The sequence below is a fragment of the Melanerpes formicivorus genome, unplaced genomic scaffold (assembly GCF_026170545.1).
Source record: "Melanerpes formicivorus ecotype bairdi unplaced genomic scaffold, bMelFor1.0.p_v2 SCAF_1, whole genome shotgun sequence".
NCBI lineage: Eukaryota > Metazoa > Chordata > Aves > Piciformes > Picidae > Melanerpes > Melanerpes formicivorus.
In genome coordinates, this window is record NW_027142353.1 from 60065999 (window position 1) to 60089700 (window position 23702).

Here is a 23702-nt window from a genome sequence, read left to right on the forward strand (position 1 = left end):
TCTCTTCCTAAACACCCCCAGTGATGGTGACTCCACTACCTCCCCAGACAACCTCTTCAGCCCCTCTGGGCCTAATGCCAGGAGGAGAAGGCTGGGGGGACAGTCTGAGACCTGGCCAGCCTGAGACTAGCCCAGCAGTGTGTGTGTGTGGGGTTGGGTAGACCCTCAGGTGGGGAGAAGGGAAGTGTTGGGAGGCTTTTTGGTGTGGTGTAAGGATAGCTTTGGGCTATCTTTGCCACTATGTTTTGCAGTTTCTGTAAAACTCCCAATTGTTTTTTCCATTTAAACTTTCCATCACTATCCAATCCACTTGTGTGAGTGTCTGTGGTGGGTTGGAAGGGTAAGGCCAAGAAGCCTCTTCCCTCCCCCCTGTAAAGTAAAAGGGAAAAAAAAATTGAAGGGAAAGGAAAAAAAAACCTCACAAGCTGAATTAGCAAAGCAGTGGAGCTTTATATTTACAAAGCAGTGTAGGGTATGCAGGGGAATATTTACAAATTTACAATATTTACAATATATACAAAGATATACAACAGAGTAACACAGAAATGAGAGTAACCCCCCTCGGCAGAGGGGGTTCCCCCACCTCCGCTCTCCCCCTCTCTCCCCCCCCTTTCCCCAGAGTGGGATAGAAAGAGAAAGAAAAGAGGAAAAAAAAAGTTAAAAGCAGTTTGTGTTAATTGGAAAGGAGTTAATACAGGCCTTTATCGGTTCTCAAGGCCGAAGCCTTGGCAGAAAGCCCAGCACAGACAGAGCTGCTGCACTGTGGAGAGGCGGAAGCAAGACTGAAGATAAAGTGCCGGAGTGCCCAGGATATCTTTCCTGCACTCTCAGTTCAGAAGGTGCTTCCTCCCACTTCACCAATGAAATTAGTTTAGATTATTCTTTCCGTTTACCAACTTCCGTCCACCATATTCCCTTTCTTAAGGGGACCAGCCTCAGCCGGTGACAGTGTCATTCTTTTGTTCCTCTCGGGGCAATAGAGGATCTGTCCTGCCTTAAACCAGGACAGCTGCTCATCTGATGTATCAGCCAAATCCCTTTGAAAGTCCATTGGAGTCCAAAAACTTCAGAAGGGCCAGTGATGTCTGCATGTTTAACTGCATTAAATTACCTCCAGGCAAACAAATAATCCAGAAGACTATGATGACTATTGTTTTACCTTTCCTCTAAATTTGCTAATCTGTAAATTATTCTCTATTTTCTTCTTTAGTGTTGATTTGAAAACACTCATTACTTGGACCAGGGATTTCCATATGTCCCTGCTGGAAACCCATGCCCTCAAGGTCATTCCTTCTTTACAGCTACTTCATGCAACTAACTTGAATCAGGCTAACTTTGTAATAGATCTTTTATTAATAGATCTTTCATTAATCAACATAACATGCAAACTGGAGTTGAATTCCTTTCAGGGGGTTTATATAAAAGCATTTGTATTCTATCAGCACTTCTATCTTTGTCAGTCAAACTTGTAATCTCATTAAAGACCATTATGTTAGTTTAGGAACATCTATTCTGTACAAATTGTTGACTGGCATTAATTACCCTCCTTAAGTATTTATTGCTTTTGTCTCATATCACTTGTTCCATTATTTTGCCTCGAATCAATATCAGGCTAATTTCTAAGGGCCGCTCCATTTAAATATTGGCACAACATTATCTCTCTTTTCCTCCTGAGCTTCCTCCTTACAATAAGAGCTATAGAAAATTAGCCTAAATTATCCTTGAAACTATAGCAAGGTTCAAAACAATGTGGGCATACCCTCTAAGTGTCTAACATCAGAGATTATTTCAGGTCTGTCTTAGTTCCTGATTGAATTTCATATTTCATGACCACAGAATCATATTGATTTTGTTGATGGATTTGAAGACACAAATAAAATCAACATCCATCACCTCTATACTGTAGTCTTTCATGATTAGCTTTTGTTTTCTTTGTACTCCTGTATGCCAGTAGGTTTCTAATCCAAATTGCACTGAAGCAACCATCACTTCACTTACTTTTTTTGCAGAATATAACCCTTGAGGTTTGATGATATCGTAATTTTTTCTTCTAAATGAGAAACAAATAATTTTGTGAAGTTATTTGAATGATTATTATGCTACAGTGTACAGAAATATGTCTATCACTTTATTTAGTGCTTGGAGTTTGCCATATATTTCATATCGACGTGTTCTAAACACAGATCTTGACCCTGTGATGACAGATTCTGTTGGGATGATTTTGCAGCCAGCCCTGGACTATGTGTGCCTCCCAGTATGCAGAGACTGCCAGGGCTGCAGATGATGGAAGGAAGACACAGGACATCTGCAGAACCCACTGTCATCCACATACCCCCAAGCTCCCCAAAGACATCACAGGGTTTCTAACCCAAGGAATAACTGAACAAGGAACCTCCCAGAGTGGATTAGAACAATTGTGGGCATCTCCTGTCCTTGGTATCTTTCCTCATGACTATACATTACTCTGTCCAAAGGGATAAGCTCTCTGAGCCAAGCTGAAATAGAAGTTTGTGAACCAAGTCATCATTTCCTCTAAAGCCATCACATGCTTGATCGAAACTGAGGAATTCATTTATGACAACCATTACTAACTGGCTCCAGTGATATCAAGAGCAAGTACAAGATTAGTTCCAAAAAGCAAAGGCAGGAGAACTGAACAAAAAAAAAAGTTAATCTTGAGGGTCAAGATAATGGTTTAATAATTCAAATAAGATAAAGATAAAATAATAATACAATAATGATTACAGTAATCACATTTACAGGTAAGTGATGCACAATACAATTGCTTACTACTCACTGACCAAGGCCCAGCCTCTTCTCAGATCTCTCAGAGGTGAAAATCTTGAAACATCAACTCCAGAAAAGAGAGAGCCTCTGCCTCCAAGCCAGTCCTCATCTGTCAATGGGACATGGTATTAGATGATGTGGAATAGTCTGTTAGCCAAATTGGATCCATTATTCTGGCTATCCTCCCTCTCAGCTTCTTGCACACATGCACGCTAGTAAGACATGGGAAACTGAAATGCTCTTGATTTCTTAGCAAAAGCTAAAATCTTAGCAAAAACTAAAATCTTAGCAAAAACTAAAATCACCATTATATTATCAGTATCCTTATACCAAATCCCATGCTGGATCCAAAAAAACACCATGATTCCAGATGCTAAGAACAAATCTGCTCTATCCCACCCAAAACCAGGGCAATACTTTACTCCTTTCTTTCACAGAATCACAGAATCAACCAGATTGGAAGAGATGACCAAGACCATCAAGTCCAACCAATTCCATCTTTCCCAAATATATATATTTTATTAATTTCTTAAAATATTTTACATTTGATAGCTTTACAGGGGTGACAGTGAGGAGTTAGAATGCATGAGGTATGAAGGAAATGGAAGGAATCTCTGCTCATGAAATACAATAATGTTGGGATTTTTTTCCATCTAAGAAACATGTTTTCTATGATAAACACAAGTTTTAAAACTTTAGAAGATATGTAAAGCATTTTTTTCTCCTTTCACTAATGATTAGAATAGGATAGAATAGAATAGGATAGGATAGGATAGAATAGAATAGAATAGAATAGAATAGAATAGAATAGAATAGAATAGAATAGAATAGACCAGACCAGGTTGGAAGAGACCTTTGAGATCATCAAGTCCAACCCATCATCCAACACCATCCAATCAACTAAACCATGGCACCAAGCACCCCATTAAGTCTCCTCCTAAACACCTCCAGTGATGGTGACTCCACCACCTCCCTGGGCAGCCCATTCCAATGGCCAATCACTTGCTCTATGAAGTATTTCTTCCTAACATCCAGTTTAAACCTCCCCTGGCACAGCTTGAGAATATGTCCTCTTGTTCTGGTGCTGATTGCCTGGGAGGAGAAACCAGCCCCCACCTGTTGACAACCTCCCTTCAGGTAGTTGTAGAGAGCAATAAGGTCTCCCCTGAGCCTCTCTTCTCCAGGCTAAGCAACTCCAGCTCCCTCAGCCTCTCCTCACAGGGCTTGTGCTCCAAACCCCTCCCCAGCTTTGTTGCCCTTCTCTAGACACATTCAGGTGTCTCAATATCCTTCTTAAATTGAGGGACCCAGAACTGGGCACAGTATGAATGAAAACAACAACCAGATCAGGAAGCCTGTCATGTGACAATTAGAACTTCAAGCCCCATGATACTTTGCTCCAGCCAGCACTTTCATTTTGCAGCTGGCGTGACTGTGAATAGCAGCAGATTCAACTCTACCCATGGCACTTTTGAAAATTATATGAATGATTTTTAATCTTGGATATTTTTGTCAACCACCATAATGACAAAAGACATTTTCTTAAGCAAGCGTTCACACTATTGGTTTCACATTACAAAATGCCTGTTAACCAGACCTCTTCTTCTAAAATATCCATGGTACAGATTCATTTTGTATAAAATAAGATTGTATTGTAGATGAATATAGCAAGGGCTGAAGGGGTTGGGGGGAGGGGGCAATGGCTGACAGAGAGAAGGAGAGATGGGAAGAGAGTGAAAGTCTTTAGATTCAGCTGAGAGAAACAGGCACTGCCATAGGCATCTGACTCATCCTTTGCCCAAAATACTTACAATTCAAGATTTATCAAAGCTCCAGCACATGCAGGCTGCATGCAGCATTGCAGGTCTGCAGCCTTTAGCCCTGTGATACATTAACTATTCCCTTTATTTTTGAAAAATGGGATATGCTGCTCCCTTCCTCTCTTAGGCTCAGCTTCCTATCTTAAGCATCTCAAACGCCGTAGCAGTGTGAGGGAGAACTCTGAACCTAAACTGTAGAAGTCAGATTGGCCTCTGCAGCTGTAACCATGTGTCACTGGCAACTTCTTCTCCACTCTCTGAAGTGTGTCCTTAACAAGTTTTTTGACCTTGACCTGCTGATCAGTCTGGCTTGGTAGAAGAGATCATAAATCGTGAGAACTCTATTTCTTAACCTCCTCTTTCCATAGGATGAATAGAATGGAATGTATTGATGCAAGGTAATGTTCCAGAATCAAAATAAGTGCAAATAATTTTATTTTTTTCTGAACTTCCTCCAATTAAAAAATATAAACATTTCTGATGCTTGGAAATACTGATGTTCCAACAATATCACTGACACTAGTAATACTGACATCAGTATGTGAGCATCCTTGCTATTCTTTCATTGTTACAGATGATTTTTAAACCTGTGTGGATGCTGAGCAAAATAAATTCCATGAAGCTGCCACTCGCTTTGGCAACTTATTAGGTTGTTCTTTGATTTATGACAAGTTGTTGTGCAAACAGAAAATCAAGAACTTCTTTAATTTCACCTGCCTTTTTCAGTAAAATTGTCCACATAACAAAAGCAGACACTACTTCTAAATACCTTAATATTTACTCACACTTATACCTGAGGGGTTGAGCGCCTTTCTCTACAGTCAATAAAGATAAAAAGACAACTCCTGAGTCTGGAAGCTTCACAGAATCATAGAATCAATAAGGTTGGAAAAGACCTCAAAGATCATCAAGTCCAACCTGTCACCCAACACCTCATGACTAGACCATGGCACCAAGTGCCACATCCAATCCCCTCTTGAACACCTCCAGGGATGGTGACTCCACCACCTCCCTGGGCAGCCCATTCCAATGACGAATGACTCTCTCTGTGAAGAACTTTCTCCTCACCTCAAACCTAAACTTCCCCTGGTGCAGCTTGAGACTGTGTCCTCTTGTTCTGGTGCTGGTTGCCTGGGAGAAGAGACCAATGCCCACCTGGCTACAACCTCCCTTCAGGTAGTAGTAGAGAGCAATAAGTTCTCTCCTGAGGCTCCTCATCTCCAGGCTAAACAATCCATCTTACAGTAAAACCTACCACTACCTATAGATGCCTACATGTAACTGTTTGCATATCTGGCTCATATGCAGAAGTGCAACTTATTTTATTTTATTTTATTTTATTTTGCTTTGTTTTATTATTTTATTAGGGTAGATGAAATCAAGAAATGGTGAATAGCAATAAATCAGACTACATGCCCTACTTTGGCCTTCCCAAATCAGCACATTAACATTTAGCTCATTTCATTTCCAAAATGCTCTGGTGGCGCTAATCATGGTGTTACCTTCACATTTTACTTATAACCAAGTCTGCATCTTTTAGCTTTCACAGAAGCAGTAGTACATGTTATAAAGACTTTTGCAAATACATATTATGATTGCTGTAAGAAAAATGGAGTCTCAGCCCATGTGATCAATACTATCCAGCACACAAGGCTGCATTGTATCTATCTATTCTGGCAACAAATCCTTCAACTGATTTTTTTAATACCTTTGGGGGTAGGGAGGGACTGGCATAGAAAATCCTTTCTTTCAAGTTCAGTTCAAAATTGCTAGATCTGTGTCTCAAAGACCTTTTGCTGTCCTATATATCAGTGAAATTAATGCTTCAATGACTGTGTGTAAATAAGCCTTTAGTAGTTATTTGCTGTGCAGCTGTCTAAAACAATCCCCTAAAGGAACAACTTGGCCCATATTGTTTCTTTCAGAGAGCTATTAGTTTATAATCTTAAAATGAAGGGAGTTCACCAAATGGAGATACAATATGCAACATGAAGAATTCGATAATTTAGAACAAAAAAGGATTGAGATTTGAACAGTTCATCATAGGAAACCTTTAGAAATAATGTTGTATGGTTTAGGAGCGTTAACATAGTCATTGATATAAATCAGAGAAGATGAGCTGTTCTAAAGACACACAGCTAAGTAAGACAGTGTTCACTATAATGCTGCTATCAAAGAGATATTGCAAGAAAGTGAATTGTTCCAGGATCAATGGTTTCACCTAAAATATATAAACACCCTTCTACACTCAGAGTAACTATATCACGGAATCATAGAATCATAGAGTCACCAAGGTTGGAAGAGACCTCAAAGATCATCAAGTCCAACCTGTCACCCAAGACCTCATAACTACTAAACCATGGCACCAAGTGCCACATCCAATCCCCTTTTGAACACCTCCAGGGATGGTGACTCCACCACCTCCCCAGGCAGCCCATTCCAATGCCTAACAAGTCTCTCAGTGAAGAACTTTCTCCTCACCTTGAGCCTAAACCTCCCCTGGTGCAGCTTGAGACTGTGTCTTCTTGTTCTGCTGCTGATTGCCTGGGAGAAGAGGCCAACCCCCGCCTGGCTACAGCCTCCCTTCAGGTAGTTGTAGAGACCAATAAGGTCTCCCCTGAGCCTCCTCTTCTCCAGGCTAAACAATCCCAGCTCACTCAGCCTCTCCTCATAGGGCTTGTACTCAAGGCCTCTCACCAGCCTTGTTGCCCTTCTCTGGACATGTTCAAGAGTCTCAATATCCTTCTTAAACTGAGGGGCCCAGAACTGGACACAGTACTCAAGGTGTGGCCTAACCAGTGCTGAGTACAGGGCCACGATGTCTTCCCTGCTCCCGCTGGCCACACTATTCTTGATGCAGGCCAGGATGCCATTGGCCTTCTTGGCCACCTGGGCACACTGTTGGCTCATGTTTAGGTGGCTGTCAATCAGAACCCCCACATCCCTTTCTGTTTGGCAGCTCTGTTGTGGCCAAAGTGCAGCACCCGCCACTTAGATTTGTTAAATGTCATCTCATTGGTCTCTGCCCATCTGTCCAGTCGGTCACGGTCCCTCTGCAGAGCCCTTCTGCCCTCTAACAGATCAACATCTGCTCCCAATCCAACTTGGTGTCATCTGCAAATTTGCTGACAACTGACTCAATCCCCTCATCCAGATCATCAGTGAAGATATTAAAGAGGATGGGGCCCAGCACTGATCCCTGTGGGACACCACTAGTGACTGGTATCTAACTTCATCAGAAACAAAAACACTACAGATAAGCAGGGCACCTGAACAAGGAAAAATCCTAACGCATCATCCTTTCAAATACCATAATCAAGGTACAAGAGACTGTGGGTCACATGAAAGAGAGTCAGATTGTGGCTAATCCTGGAAATCAGGTTGGATGCTCTTTCTCAGAAAAAAAGGCTGTGAAAGAAGTGACTGCCAAAGTTCTTTGAAGAATAACCTTTGTACTTTTAGAAGAAGCAATTATGAAATGGAATTTTACGGTGCATGAAGTGCATGGCTCCTGAAGTAAAGAAAAAGATACCGTCAGGGTAAATCTTTCCTTTGATTGTGCATATCTTTCATTTTCAAGCTCTGCATAGTAGTCTCAGGGACTACTTTTACTGCTGTAAAATTTCCCTGCTACTCCATTCAGAGTTAGTTGATATTAGTTTAATATTTACTGTGCAAACACGTTCTGAAAGAAATGAGGTGATGTTCTCCTGGAGATTCAGCAAATCCAATTCTTATTTAATAACTTTGTTTAAAATGAGAATCCTGTAAATTTTATTATTATTCCTGGAGACTGATTAGTGCCTAACCTTAATTGGTAATTTTGTGTTCGATATTTATAGTTTTGGTTACATAACATTGGCTTATTCTTTACTTTAGATTAAAGGGCTAACACTGAAACATTCAGCTGTTTCATAGGCTGCCAGGAAAAGTGATTACAGAGGTCCTAATTATCCTTGCTTATGTAAACATTTGTGACATTGAGTTTGGTTTAACAAGGACAATCTTCAGAGCTGAGATTCTTGTAAATTCATGGCTAAAATGTCGATGCTTCTACTCTTGCAAAGAGTGATAAAACTGATTTTTCTCCAAATTTTGCCACCTCCCTTTTCAAAATATTTACAGGTAAGAAAAATGACAAATCCATCCCTCACATTAACAACCATCCTTTCCTTTGACTGGAATGTGTCCAGAGAAGGGCAACAAGGCTGGTGAGAGGTCTTGAGCACAAGCCCTGTGAGGAGAGGCTGAGAGAGCTTATTGCTCTCTACAACTACCTGAAAGGAGGTTGCAGATAAGTGGGAGTTGAGCTCCTTTCCCAGGCAACCAGCACCAGAACAAGAGGACACAGTTTCAAGCTGCACCAGGGGAAGTTTAGGCTCAAGGTGAGGAGAAAGTTCATCACAGAAAGAGTTATTTGCCATTGGAATGTGCTGCCCAGGGAAGTGGTGGAGTCACTGTCCCTGGAGGTGTTCAAGAAAGATTGGATGTGGCACATGAAGTCATAGAATAGAATTACATAGAATTAATCAGGTTGGAAGAGACCTTCAAGATCATCATGTCCAACCCATCAACCAATCCAACCCACCTAAACAACTAACCCATGGCACCAAGCACCCCATCAAGTCTCCTCCTGAAAACCTCATGGTGTAGTTGTCAGGAGGTGTTGGGTATCAGGTGTTGGATTTGATCATCTCTGAGGTCTTTTCCAACCTGGTTGATTCTCTGATTCTGTGACTCCTCTGGACAATGGCAACTTTCTTTTTGGCCATATTTATACACTGGTTTTTTGGAAGTCACACTTTGTCTGGCATGTAGATGCACTGCAATGAGTTTAGCAGAAATCAGGAGGAATAAACAGTATAAGAGAGTGGGAAAAGACTGAGAGAATTGTTTTTATCCTACAGAGGATGTAAGAGACATTAAAGGACTCTTCAAATTTACATAAATGTAAAAAGGAGTGAACAATTAATTGGACACTGTGCCTGTGACAGACAACACAACTAGCAAACAGCCTAAGATCAATGACAGAGGAGAAGAGAGTCAAATATTAGGGAGAGTGCTCTCACTACAGGGATCATGACACACTACAGTGGTGCCTAGATACAATGGAACCTCCTAAGTAGGTCATTTTAAAGAAAAGTTGAAAGTATTTCCAGATGGCCTATTTAAAGTCCAGTGAAGGCGTTGACTCAATCAGAAGTGGACAGAGTTTCAAGGGGGCTTTGCTAGCCTGTGTTTTTATTTTCCAAATTACAGGCTATTTGAGCTAAAAGAAATTCAGAGGAAGCCAGGAGACCATATCACACAGAGGTGAAAAGATTCTAGTCGCTTTTTGTGGAGTCATTTTGATTCTGTGTCAGGCACCAGTTCCACACCTTATTCTGACCTGGCAGCTCAAATAAAAGCCAAGGAGTGGAAAACATCACCTCTCACACTTTTTGCTCTCCTTGACTTTTGGACCTTTCCTCAGGCCATGGCACACACTATGCAAAATCTGCTCAGCTGGCATGTTTTGCACCTAGGATGAAAGGAAGTAACACTTGGAGTGAAAGATCTCATGAGGTCTCTTGTCTCTTCCACTTCTATAATTCAATCATTATGCTGAACAGATGAAGGAACAAAAGCTAAGATGATGCACACACTGTTCAAGTGTATTAATGCTGCTTCACTTAGTTTTCTCCTGAATATGGTCCTCTCAGGCCTGGTTTGAGCCTCTTTTTTTTTTTAAGCCTTGGTGTGAGATTGGATACTAAAGGACTCATCCCACCCCTAAAACCTAATGTATGTTTCATATCTGTGACCTTGAGAACTCTCTGTTGCAGAGAGACAGTTGTATGATCAGACAAATAAAGCCTTACGAGCACTAGCTCTGCCACTCAATAACTCTTGATTTTCCACTATAAAATTATGTTCAAATCTGGTTTGTTCTATGTAATAGCTCATAATCAATTATCGTTTATGAAAGAGGGGAAACATGTAACAGAGATATGATATGGAATATTATAGATTTGGACTATAAATACTGCAATTCTACTTTGAAGAGTTATTAAGTACCCATTAATCAACAAACATGCAGATCTAAACAGGCTTGCCCTTCTGAGGCCTCTCAGTCAGATCAACTGACCTATGGCTGAAGACTCCATCTTATGATTGGCAGGTCTGACAAGACCAATTAAGTATCTTCCAGGATTCTTACTTAGATTCAATGAATAATCACTGCTTTAAGGTTTTTCAAACAAATACTTGAATACCATTAGAAGAACTTTAACAAAACTGTGTTTTCTGATGCAATAGCATTTTGGTTCAAAATTCCCATCAAAGGAAAACCTCACAACAAAATACTCTTTACCTCTGAAGTGTTGAATGGAGCTACCTGTACCTGCATTTGCACCAGCATTAGTTCTGAAAGTGTGATGCAGCTTTTTGTACAACTTCTACACTTCTACACTTTAGGTACTGTCCTGGTTTCATTAGAACAGAACAAATTCTGTTCAGTGATTTTAGTTCTCAGTTCAGTCTGCTCTAAGTAACTGTACCTTATGAAATTTACAGCATGTTTTCTTGGTTAGTACCAAGGACTGCTGTGCAGATCAAGGTCACTGATAGGTCTTACGTGCTACATGAGGATGCAGAGTACTACATTGGGATGTACTTATGTACTACATTTGGGATGCAGAGTAAAAGGCTGCTCCTGCAGGGAGGAACAGACAGTTCAGGTGAACCTAGGCTGACCGGCTAGGTATTCCATTCAATATATATAACATTCAATATAAAACGGAGGTATAATGAGGGTCAGTCACTCTTCCTCATTGGCCACGGTCTGAGGGAGGCTTTGTCTGTTTTGCCTCTACTTCCAATCATGAGATACTGAATCCAGTTCCAGTATCCAGTTCCCATTTGCTGCTGAGTCCATTCTGTAACTTCTGTGACAGCATCAATGGTGACAGTGACATTACTGCCATCAGTAGGGTTAGGTTTGATACAGTTTTTGCATAAATTTGCATACATTTCATTTTAGTGTTATTTTTATTAAGGTTCTCCCTTTCTCCCGTTCACTTTCCTTTTGTGGAAAGATAGTTTAATAGAATCATAGAATCATTTTAGTTGGAAAATACCTTCAAGATCATTGAGTTCAAATGTCAGCTGAACATCACCATGTCCATTAAACCATGTTCCAAAGTGCCATGCCTACATGTTTTTGAACACCTCTGGGAACACTGACTCCACCATCTCCCTAGGCAGCTTATTCCAATGCTTTACCACTCTTTCAGTGAAGAAATTTTTCCTAATATCCAATCTAAACCTCCCCTGGTGCTAAATGAGAACATTTTCTCTCATTCTGTCATTTGTTACTTATGCATCTCACTACAACCTCCTTTCAAATATTAGTAGAAAGCAGCAAGGTCTCCTCTCAGCTTCTGCTTCTCCTGACTAAACAATTCCAGTTCCCTCAGACACTTCTCATAAAACTTGTTCTCTAAACTCTTCACCAGATGAGAGAGGCCATTCTCTGCACATGCAAATCACCTGGGAGGTGATGAGTACAATAAGAACTGAGGAGTGTCTCAACAAAGATAAGATAAAATGTGTCCTCTCTGCCCACTAAGACAGCATCTGCCCTGGGGTGTGTGTGTGTCTCTGTGGTGGAAAGACCTCATGGAATGTGCAACAGAGATGAACACACCCCGGCCTGAGAAGCCTGAGGGCGGCGGACATTCTGGTGCCGATTCCGGCAAGCAGGAGAGACTCCCTGGAAGTAACTCCTGGAAGTCACACATGCATTATAATGTGACTAGTGTGGGGCCAGGTGGAACTGAGATGAATGAACTGCATAGAAGTCCCAGGTTATGCCTGCTCTAGGAGAGAAGAACTTCACTGAAAACACTACATGGTGGAGCCTGCTCAGAACAGGATAAACATCACGAACAACGCTGAACTTGACAGAACTCTCAGACCTCTCTGCTCCTCTGGCCAAAGACATCACAAGCTGAAGGGACTTGATGTCTCCTTTGATCCTCTGGTCAAAGACAGAAAAGTGCCTCTCCCTTTTCTCCCATCCTCTGTTTCTTTTACTTTATTCTTTAGTAAATAGCCTCACTTTGATATTTGATCTCGTTTGCACCTTAATTTTATGCTCAGAAATGTTCAAATAAAGAACTGAGTCTCCTTCCCAACTTCTGGTCTGACACACTGGCTTTGTTGCCCTTCCCTGGACATGCTCCATCAACTCAATGTCCTTTTGTAATAAGGAGCCCAAAATTGAACACAGTATTTGAGGTGTGGCCTCACCAGTGCTGAGTACAGGGGCATGATCACTTCCCTAATCTTGCTGGTCACACTATTTCTGATACAGGCCAGGATGCTGTTTGCCTTCTTGGCCACCTGACCACACTGCTGGCACATCTTCAGCTGGCTGTCATCTAACACATCCAGGGCCTTTTCTGCTGGACAACTTCCCAGCCACTCTACCCCAAGCCTGTAGTGTTGCATGAGGTTGTTGTCATCCAAGTGCAGGACCTGGCACTTGGTTTTCTTATACCTTGTACAACTGACCTCAGACCATCAATCCAACCTGTCTAGATCCTTCTGCAGAGACTTCTGTGCATCCAGCAGATCAACAGCCTCACACAGTTTGGTATAATCTTCGGACATACTGAGGATGCACTTGATTCCCTCATCCAGGTCATTGATAAAGATGTTAAACAAGACTGGCCCCAAAACTGAGCCCTGGGAAGAACTGCTCATGATCGGCTGCCAGTTGGATTTAATTCTATTCACCATCACAACAGAGAACATCTGTCACTCCTTTAGTGGCCAGCCCAGCCTTAACCCTTGACAGGGTCCAGCCTGTATCCTATTTTGTTACAAAGAATCCATATAACTGCTGTCAGTTTTCTACTGCTTTAATGTTCAGCTGCACTTTGTGTAAAAGAAGGCTGTGATATCTTGACGGCAAAATTGTGGCACTTATGTCAATTACATGGCGGTATCTGTTGTATTACGCTCTTTTCATGTCGTTACAAACTTCTATCTATTTACATTTTACTTCTGACCATTTTTCACTGCTTAAAGGCATGAAACTCATCTCACTGTATTGCAACTATTTTATTCTATTAATGTAATGTGCAGATTTACAAAAATTATTTGCCAAATCACCGCAGATAAATTCCAATTGAGAACTGTGTTTCTTCTGTGTATTCAGAATTCCCAGCAGGGCTGAAAATGAGGTTCAAAACATGTTTGTTCTTTTCCTATTCTGCACTACTTCTGTGAACAAGCCCTATGAGGAAAGGCTGAGGGAGCTGGGGTTGTTTAGCCTGGAGAATAGGAGGCTCAGGGCAGACCTTACTGCTCTCTACAAATACCTGAAGAGAGGTTGTAGCCAGGTGGGGGTTGGTCTCTTCTCCCAGGCAACCAGCACCAGAACAAGAGGACACAGTCTCAAGCTGCACCAGGGGAAGTTTAGGCTGGATATTAGGAAGAAATTCTTCACAGAAAGAGTGATTGCCCATTGGAACGGGCTGCCTGGGGAGGTGGTGGAGTCACTATCACTGGTGGTATTTAGGAAAAGACTTGATGGGGTGCTTGGTTGCATGGTTTAGTTGATTAGATAGTGTTGGTTGATGGGTTGGACTTGATGATCTCAAAGGTCTCTTCCAACCTGGTCTATTCTATTCTGTTCTATTCTATTCTATTCTATTCTATTCTATTCTATTCTATTCTATTCTATTCTATTCTATTCTATTCTATTCTATCAAGGGGAAAGTCAAAAATACTTGCAGGATTGAATGTAATGTAACATAAATGCAGCTACATAGCAGAGAAACTAAAGTTAATCTGGTAAAAATATCACTGTTCTGTTTTAATATGTTGTATTTGATAATCTCCCCTGAAATACTTTTTTTCTGAATAGAAGAGCAGCCATTTTAAAATGTGAATATTTCTGCAGTCAGCAATTTCTATGTGTATTGCTCTTTGATTTCACAGAAAATCTCACAAGAGGGAGAGTTACTTGTGGACAGTTCTCACTGTATCTTAGATCCCACCGTGGGAAGGACAACACAGAATATCAGGACTCAGTTGTACAATGAAGGCAACAAAACTGTCCAGCCCTTACAAGCTAAGGCCACTGGTCACCTATATGTATGTAGCCATAAAAATTTCCTGTAACACTGGTAGTTCCAAATTATCTCCCAAATTCATCTTCAGTGCAGCCACAGACATTAATTATAAGATCCACCACACAGATGTTTGGAGTCATTTACTCATTCTCATTGTTTTCTTGGCAACAATATCTTTCTTTATTGCTGCTTGACTAGCTTTCAGCTGGCTTTAAAGAGATGTTTCTCCACTGTTCTCAGCCCTGTTTAGGAGGAGAAATCAGTGGGGGACTGGTTACCTCATCTCTTAGATGTCTTACATTGGCACAGTTGGGACTGCAGGAGATCTTCCTGAGTATGTGCAACTGTTAACACCTCCCTTCCCAAATTGTACCAACCCATGACTGCTACAGTTCTTATTCATTGGCATTTCACTTGTACCTTGAACTTTCAACCACATCCTGGAACTGTATTTGGACAGAGTCTGTACAAACACAGAACAAAAGACATTATTGACCCTAGAAGTCAGCAGCCTTCCCAGGACTTCCCTCAACTCCATTTCCTCAGAAGGAAAATGTGAGTCAAAAGCCTAGGAGGGAGCTTCATCATGTCTAGTCCTGTTCAGGCTTTTCACTTGCCAGGACACTAGGGTGGAAGAGAGTCCTTGGGGTGGGCCTGCATCTTGGTCTAGGCACAACAATGGACAACACTGTCATCACAACAATTTCACCAGAGATACCTAAACCACAGCTATAGCAGCACCTCAAGTTCAGACCCTTTTTTTTTTTTTTTCAAGCAAATAAGCCCTGATTCATCCCAAATGGATGGAAGTTTCTGGTGTGCTAAAGAAGAAAATATAATTTCAAGGACAAGGATGCGCATTGTAGAAGGCACAGATAGCCATGGGCACTATAATGAAGCTCTACACAGAGAGAGCGATTGCCCATTGGAACGGGTTGCCCAGGGAGGTGGCGGAGTCACCATCATTGGAGGTGTTCAGGAGGAGACTTGATGGGGTGCTTGGTGCCATGGTTTAGCTGTTTAGGTGGGTTGAATTAGTTGATAGGTTGGATGCGATGATCTTGAAGGTCTCTTCCAACCTGGTCTGGTCTATTCTATTCTATTCTATTCTATTCTATTCTATTCTATTCTATTCTATTCTATTTGCAACAGATAAAGCTGCAATATCAAATTCTTTCCTTTTGCTCTTAGGTTTTTGGACAGGGATTAATTTTAGCTCTGTGTCCAATAATAAAGATTTCTTTGATAGGGAAAATATTAAGTATGTTGGCTGGGTCACAGAAAGACACTTTAAAACCTTCTAGTTAGCATGCATTCCTTTCCCCTTTTCTCCAGCCTCATAACTAAATGCAGGAAAAGATGGGAACAAGGGGATATTTGGAGCTTTGGAGGTTTGCTTCTACCAACACAAAGGAAAAGTGGAGAGCTTGTAGGGTGATGATAGGGGGAAACGGTGAACTCAGGTGTGGATTGGATCTTCTCTTTGCTCAAACAACCTTTAGTGTTTGCAGAGAGCTCCTGTTTCATGTAGGAGGTACTCCCCTTATTTTATATGAAGTTTATTGTATTGGCACAGAATTCCTGTAGGAATCCTCCATGTAATTGATAACAAATATTTTTTATTTACTGAGTATTCAGACTAATTGGGCAGCTGCAAAAAAAACATCTGGCTCACAATGTTCTGATATTAGTGTTTTCCATGATTGTAATTGAAATTCAAAGGCAGACTGTGGAGAGCAAAATTGTAGAAAGATTTTAATTCCTTCTTTTTTATGCTTTTTTGGGGGGGCTGTTGTTGGCTCACTTGTTTGTTTTACTCCTTTTGCAAACCTTTATTTGATGCCTATTCATAAATGATATTGCTGTATTATGATGTCTCATTATCCTTTATTAGCAGAACATCACTAAATAGAAGTTGGAATTATACATCATACCCTGCATATGGAACAAAACAGCATATGGAGACTATGCCCTACTGCAGTTTTCAAGCATAAAAAAGCAGGAAATTATACAGGAAATTATACATATTTCAAGATTCTCTGCCAAGTGCTTCTGTGCCGTATCCTGTAATTCAGAGTCATGTTCTTCTTTACTGTGTCATTTTAAATTCATATGGTAGAAATACAGTTGAGTCATAATCCATATAGTAAGGAAGGAAAGAACACTTTTTGTCTTTAATTGCTGGCCTGCATCAGGAATAGTGTGGTTAGGAGGATCAGGGAAGTCATTGTGCCCCTGTACTCAGCACTGGTTAGGCCACACCTTGAGTACTGTGTCCAGTTCTGGGCCCCTCAATTTAAGAAGGACATTGAGACTCGTGAACGTGTCCAGAGAAGGGCAACGAGGCTGGGGAGAGGCCTTGAGTACAAGCCCTATGAGGAGAGGCTGAGGGAGCTGGGATTGTTTAGCCTGGAGAAGAGGAGGCTCAAGGGAGACCTTATTGCTCTCTACAACTACCTGAAGGGAGATTGTAGCCAGGAGGGGGTTGGTCTCTTCTCCAAGACAACAAGCACCAGAGCAAGAGGACACAGTATCAAGCTGCACCAGGGGAGGTTTAGGCTTCAGGTGAGGAGAAAGTTATTCACAGAGAGAGTTGTTAACCCTTGGAATGGGCTGTCCAGGGAGGTGGTGGAGTCACCATCCCTGGAGGTGTTCAAGAGAGGATTGGACATGACATTTGAAACCATGGTTTAGCAGTCATGAGGTGTTGGGTGACACATTGGACTTGATGATCATTGAAGTCTTTTCCACCCTTCTTGATTCTATGATTCTAAGGATACAGAGTAAGTCCCAGTAGCAACTGGGTACCACATCCCCAGTATCACATCAGTCAGGATGGTTTCGAAAGATTTGTTACAACTTGTAGAGAGAGATCGTTAGTTAAACCTCAAAACATGGAGCAAGTTAACCTGCTAAAAAATAAAGGTGAGAATAATTCAGTTCCCCCTAAATGATCAGAATTTTTCCCTTTAAAATGAACATTCTCTCAGTAAATTGTATGTAATTCTCAAAATGAAAACATTTTAAAATGTTTTCCTGCTAATGGTCTTGATTAAAGCATGAAATGAATCACATCCAAGATTTTTTTTAAAAGATTGGGTATTCTCCTTGGCAAAACACAGCAAAATTTGAATTTAAGCAACATTTAATTCAAGCACATCAATTTCAGCTGTGAGGGCATGTCAATTAAGTCAATTTTCTCTCAGAATAAAATGTTGCAAGTTTAACATCTTAGAATTTGGTTTCTTCCTGTATCACAGAACAGATGTTGACATCATAAAACTTCCTGTGAAAAGATTTTGTTAGTGTGTCATTGCTTTTTTTAAACAGACAGAGAATAAGTTATTTAATTAACTCTTAATGAGAGAAGACTTAATTTTAAGCCAAATGATCGTAGCAAATAAGATAACAGAAACACTGATTTCTCTGTGCTACGTTTCATCCAAATCAGTAGCATAAAGAGAGTGGTAAAATAGATACAAATGAAAAAATACTCAGAAAATTAAAATCAGAAGCATCTTTCTCCACAGTGGCAGGATCTGGCTAATGAATAATGTCAGATCGAGTTTTACTCTCAAATGGATTCTCCATGCCTTTTCTGGCTGCTACCAGTGAAAGCACGCAGACTGTTTGGACTGTCACTGGTCTTGTTTCTTTTTTCCCTGGGAAGTTCCCTATACATAGAATCATAGAATCAATAAGGTTGGAAAAGACCTCAAAGGTCATCAAGTCCAACCTGTCACCCAACACTTCATGACTACTAATCCATGGCACCAAGTGTCATGTCCAACCCACTTTTGAATGCCTCCAGGGATGGTGACTCCACCACCTCCCTGGGCAGCACATTCCAATGGCCAACAACTCTGTGAAGAACTTTTTCCTCACCTCAAGCCTAATCCTCCCCCGGCACAGCTTGAGACTGTGTCCTCTTCTTCTTGTCCTGTTGGTTGCCTGGGAGAAGAGACCAACCCCCACCTGCCTACAACCTCCCTTCATGTAGTTGTAGAGAGCAATAAGGTCTCCCTTGAGGCTTTTCTTCTCCAGGCTAAAGAAACCCAGATCCCTTAGCCTCTCGTCATAAGGCATCTCTCTTTTTGTTTATAATTTGATAAGAAGAGAGATGGATAGGGAACTTTCCCCTGATACTGTGCTGAAAAGAAACCTCAAATATGTGAAAACAGCCTGTACTCTTTCTGTACTGATGATTTCTGTAAGATACCTGTCTAGGTAACCCCTATATCACTAAGAAGTGCCTGACAAAATGTTCATATGAAGTATAAAGACTGTAAAAGAGTGTCTGTGCTATTGTCAAGGTCTTGGGACATTTCATGTTTTGGGACCTGATGTTTTGTTTTCATACAGATATTATTTCTTGCAGAACTTTCTACAGGCATCATAGGACAAAAGGTGTATTTGAACAAGTATTGTTCCTGTCAAGGTGTTTAGGTCTGGATTGGCCCTTATCTTTCCCAGAAGGACAGACCAAATGTCACATTCACTTTCTTTTTGTCTTAAAGGCCACAATTCCTCCTCTTGGGCCTCCTGCACGTATTTTTTGTGTTCAGTTTGAATACCTGCCAAGCACGTGAACATAACAGAAAAATACAATCTAGACATACCAACATGGGTATATTATTGCCATTTAATTTGTTTCCATTTGTATCTGTACATAGGGAATAAAAATACACCTTTCTGACTTACTCCACATGATCATGCACTGATTCACTTCTGTATGAACAGAACACCAGGAGTTGCAAAATGGTGGAGAGCCTATGCCTCTTTGTGCCATTGTCAGATGACTAACCCTTTTATTTTGAAAGAGGAAGGTCATAAAAATCTGCAGAGGAGAAACAAAGGTTCAGCTCATGAGACTGCCCTGGAAGCCTGCTATGCTTACTTGAAATTCATTGGAGTGTATCATGCAAACACTACACAAGGGGGCACAGTCTCAAGCTGCACCAGAGGAGGTTTAGGCTGGGTGTTAGGAAAAAATTCCTCACAGAAAGAATGATTGGCCATTGGAATGGGCTGCCCAGGGAGGTGGTGGTCACCATCACTGGAGGTGTTTAGGAGGAGACTGGATGAGGTGCTTGGTGCCATGGTTTAGTTGATTGGATGGTGTTGGGTGATAGGTTGGACTTGATGATCTTGAAGGTCATTTCCAAACTGCTTCATTCCATTCCATTCCATTCCATTCCATTCCATTCCATTCCATTCCATTCCATTCCATTCCATTCCACTACCAGGTCACTGTGTGAGGATCATGTATGCAACAGCCTTGAAATAAGTGTTGCCTCCTCTCACTGCTGTACTCTTGGCAATGATGATGGTCTCCACTCTAATATTTTCTCTCACAGAAGTTAAACAGCATTTCTTTCCATTTCAGGTTGAGACTGTTTTCTTATGACAATGGAATAAGTAATTTCTTCTCATAACAGTTATGGTTTGTTTAGGATCCTGGAAACTATGGATCACAAAATTGCCACTGTTTCTTCACTTCATTAATTTTTTGGCTGAGAAAAGGGCCAAGAGTTTCACAATGATGAAAGAATTATCAGCTTTTTGGCAAATTTCACCTCTGCCTCCAGGAAAACACCTTGCCTTGGAGTGTTTTGCCTGTTATAATAACAGAATGCAGACAGAGGTATTTCCTTTTCTTTCAACAACCAAAATAATTTGGGGAGAGAAGAAAGAGAGAAAGCCAAGATATTTATTTTTTTTCAGTATAAACGACAGGTGCCAAAAATGCCCAGAAATTTAGCCTATTCCACTCTTTGCCCTTGTGAACAGTGTGCTAAATTGTCATAGAATCATAGAATGGTCTGGGATGGAATGGAATGGAATGGAATGGAATGGAATGGAATGGAATGGAATGGAAATGGTTTGGAAATGACCTTCAAGATCATCAAGTCCAACCTATCACCCAATACCGTCCAATCAACTAAACCATGGCACCAAGCACCCTATCAAGTCTCCTCCTAAACACCTCCAGTGATGGTGACTCCACCACCTCCCTGGGCAGCCCATTCCAATTGCCAGTCACTCTCTCTATGAAGAATTTCTTCCTAACATCCAGTCTAAACCTCCCCTGGCACAACTTAAGACTGTGTCCTCTTGTTCTGTTGGTGGTTGCCTTGGAGAAGAGACCAGCTCCCGCATGTCTACAACCTCCCTTCAGGTAGTTGTAGACAGCAATAAGGTCTCCCCTGAGCCTCCTCTTCTCCAGGCTAAGCAACCCCAGCTCCCTTAGCCTTTCCTCATAGGGCTTGTGCTCCAAACCCCTCACCAACATTTTTGCCCTTCTCTGGGCACATTCCAGCAAGTCAACATCTTTCCTAAAGTGAGGGACCCAGAACTGGACACAGAACTCAAGGTGTGACCTAACCAGTGTGGTGTACCGGGGGAGAATGACCTCCAAAGATCATCTAGTCCAACCCCCATTTATCTGACAGTCTCCTCTCTGTTCTGCAAATGTTCCATTGGTAGACCTCATAAAGAAGAGAGTCTGGAAATATCACACTCCCAAATACAGAAAAAAAGGTTTTGCTGAGGATGTGTATTGTGCCACTTGAACATTTAAAGTTTAGTAGTTTAAGTGAGATGTTTGAGGATTAGGATTGTGATTGGAGACAGGTACGTGACTGCTAGACAGTAAAATGGGCTGATATGAGATCAAGGGATGCAGAAGTATTGGCATTTGGAGACAGAGGGAGAAGGTGGAAGAGTATGCAGCTTGGGGCACTTACCTGCTGTGCCATGAGTTTGTGTCCTTTTTCATTTGCAATAGACAGTGACAGCTAAGCACTGCATACACACCAAGTACAGAGTAGAGAAGGGAAAAATAACCAAAAGAATAAAATTGCAACACAATCTTTTCATTAAAAAAAAACACTCTTGGTTTTCATAGGAACTTCTGGACATATCACCTTACAGATTAAGGAGAAAAACTGAGAGCCACTGGATGTCCATGTTGTTTTTTCTGAATCCATATCTGAATCCATATCTGGTTTGAGAAAGAGGAGCATGAGTTATTCTAGACAAATCTGTTGGTGTATCTGTAGCGTACATGACAAGATGATCACTAAACAAATGAGGTACCTTGAACTTCAGAGCTAACAGAGGAGGATGGCTTGTGTAAGATTCATCAACCTTTGCCTTCTTACAACACTTATGATGCATGGCTTGCATCCCTACATGCCATTTGGACTCTTGGCCTTCAGATGTCACTGCTTATGTATCAGCCAGAAACAGGGAGAAAAAAAATACTGTAGTGTGGGAAAAAAATCAGAACAACATCTGCTTGTCAAAGGAGCCAGAAACAGTGATTTCAAGGTCAACACTTCCCTTAATTCTATTCCATTTAATTTTTTATTGATGAGTTCTGGGCAAGTAATTGCTGAACTTTTGCTTTTGGGTTTATTTTTGGGGTGAGGGCTGGAAATGGCCTCCAGTTTATTCTCTCCTGATTAATGGCTTCAGATATATTTGGATTTAATTGGAATCTCTGTCCATTCCCACTGTATTCATTAAGATTGAAACAACCACAGGTAATGCTTTCCCAAGGTACTCTACATTTCACAGCAACCACTCAGTGTGTGAAAGGATGTCCTTTAATAAAGATTACTTGAGATGATTATGGTAGTAGACAAGTCAGCAAAGAGGAACAGATACATTTAATCACTCTGCTTCCTTCCTTATGCCAGAGTTTAACACATTGAGAAGAGGGGGAAGTCAGGGACTGAGAGGCCAAGCAGTTTAGAGTGTGGCTAGAGAAGGATGAAATAACATAGTAAAGAGTACTTGAAGGAATGCAGTTGAGACAACATTCATAGGATCTTTCTGTGGATGAAGTAGCTTGAATTAATGCTTATATTTCACATTTTGGGAGGTTTAATAACAGTAACAAAGATGAGGATGAGTGTAATTTCTGATATTGCCCTTTACAGTGTAAGGTTGCCTGGAGTCATTGTGACTGTCTCAGTTTAGAAACGGACAACAGGCTAGGTCATTCAGATCATGAGATTCTGGGACAAGGGATTAGAATTAGAATAAACCTTTATTAGAATAAACCAAATAAGGTTGGAAGAGACCTTCAAGATCATCGTGTCCAACCCATCAACCAATCCAACCCACCCAAACAGCTAACCCATGGCACCAAGCACCCCATCAAGTCTCCTTCTGAATACCTTCAATGACGGCGACTCCACCACCTCCCCAGGCAGCCCATTCCATAGCGCAATCACTCTTTCTGTATAGAACTTCTTCCTAACATCCAACCTGAACCTCCCCTGGTGCAGCCTGAGACTGTGTCCTCTTGTTCTGGTACTGGGTGCCTGGGAGAAGAGACCATCATCAGCCTGTCTACAACCTCCCTTCAGGTAGTTGTAGAGAGTGATAAGGTCACCCCTGAGTCTCCTCTTCTCCAGGCTGAGCAACCCCAGCTCCCTCAGCCTCTCCTCATAGGGCTTGTGTTCCAAACCCCTCACCAACTTTGTTGGATGAGAGTAAGTTAACTGTAAGAATGAGGAAGATCTAGCAGCAGGTTGTGAAATGGAAGTTAAAGGAAGGATCTAGAAAAAAAAAAAGATGGTAGATGGAAGGACACTGAAGAGATGTGAAGGACAGCATAGTATGCAACAGACAGGGGATGAACTCAAGAACTTCAGAAAAATATAGAGAATTGCAAGTTTCAGAGAAAAATGACAATCTGAGAAGTGGAATGGAAGATGAAATTACCTGACAGGGATCTGGAAGAACTGTAAGAAAGTAATGGAGTTGGGGAAAAGTATGGACAGGAAAATTAAGAATGGTGCCTGAGCATTTGCAGAGCAGAGGCAGCTCAGGGAGGAGGAGTAAAAGATCTAAGAGAAGGCATCTGCTAATGAATTGCTAAATTAATAGGTCAGTAATGTGAAGGTTTATGAAGGCAATAGGGTATGTCTGCAGAGCAAAATTTGTGTGGGAGAACTGG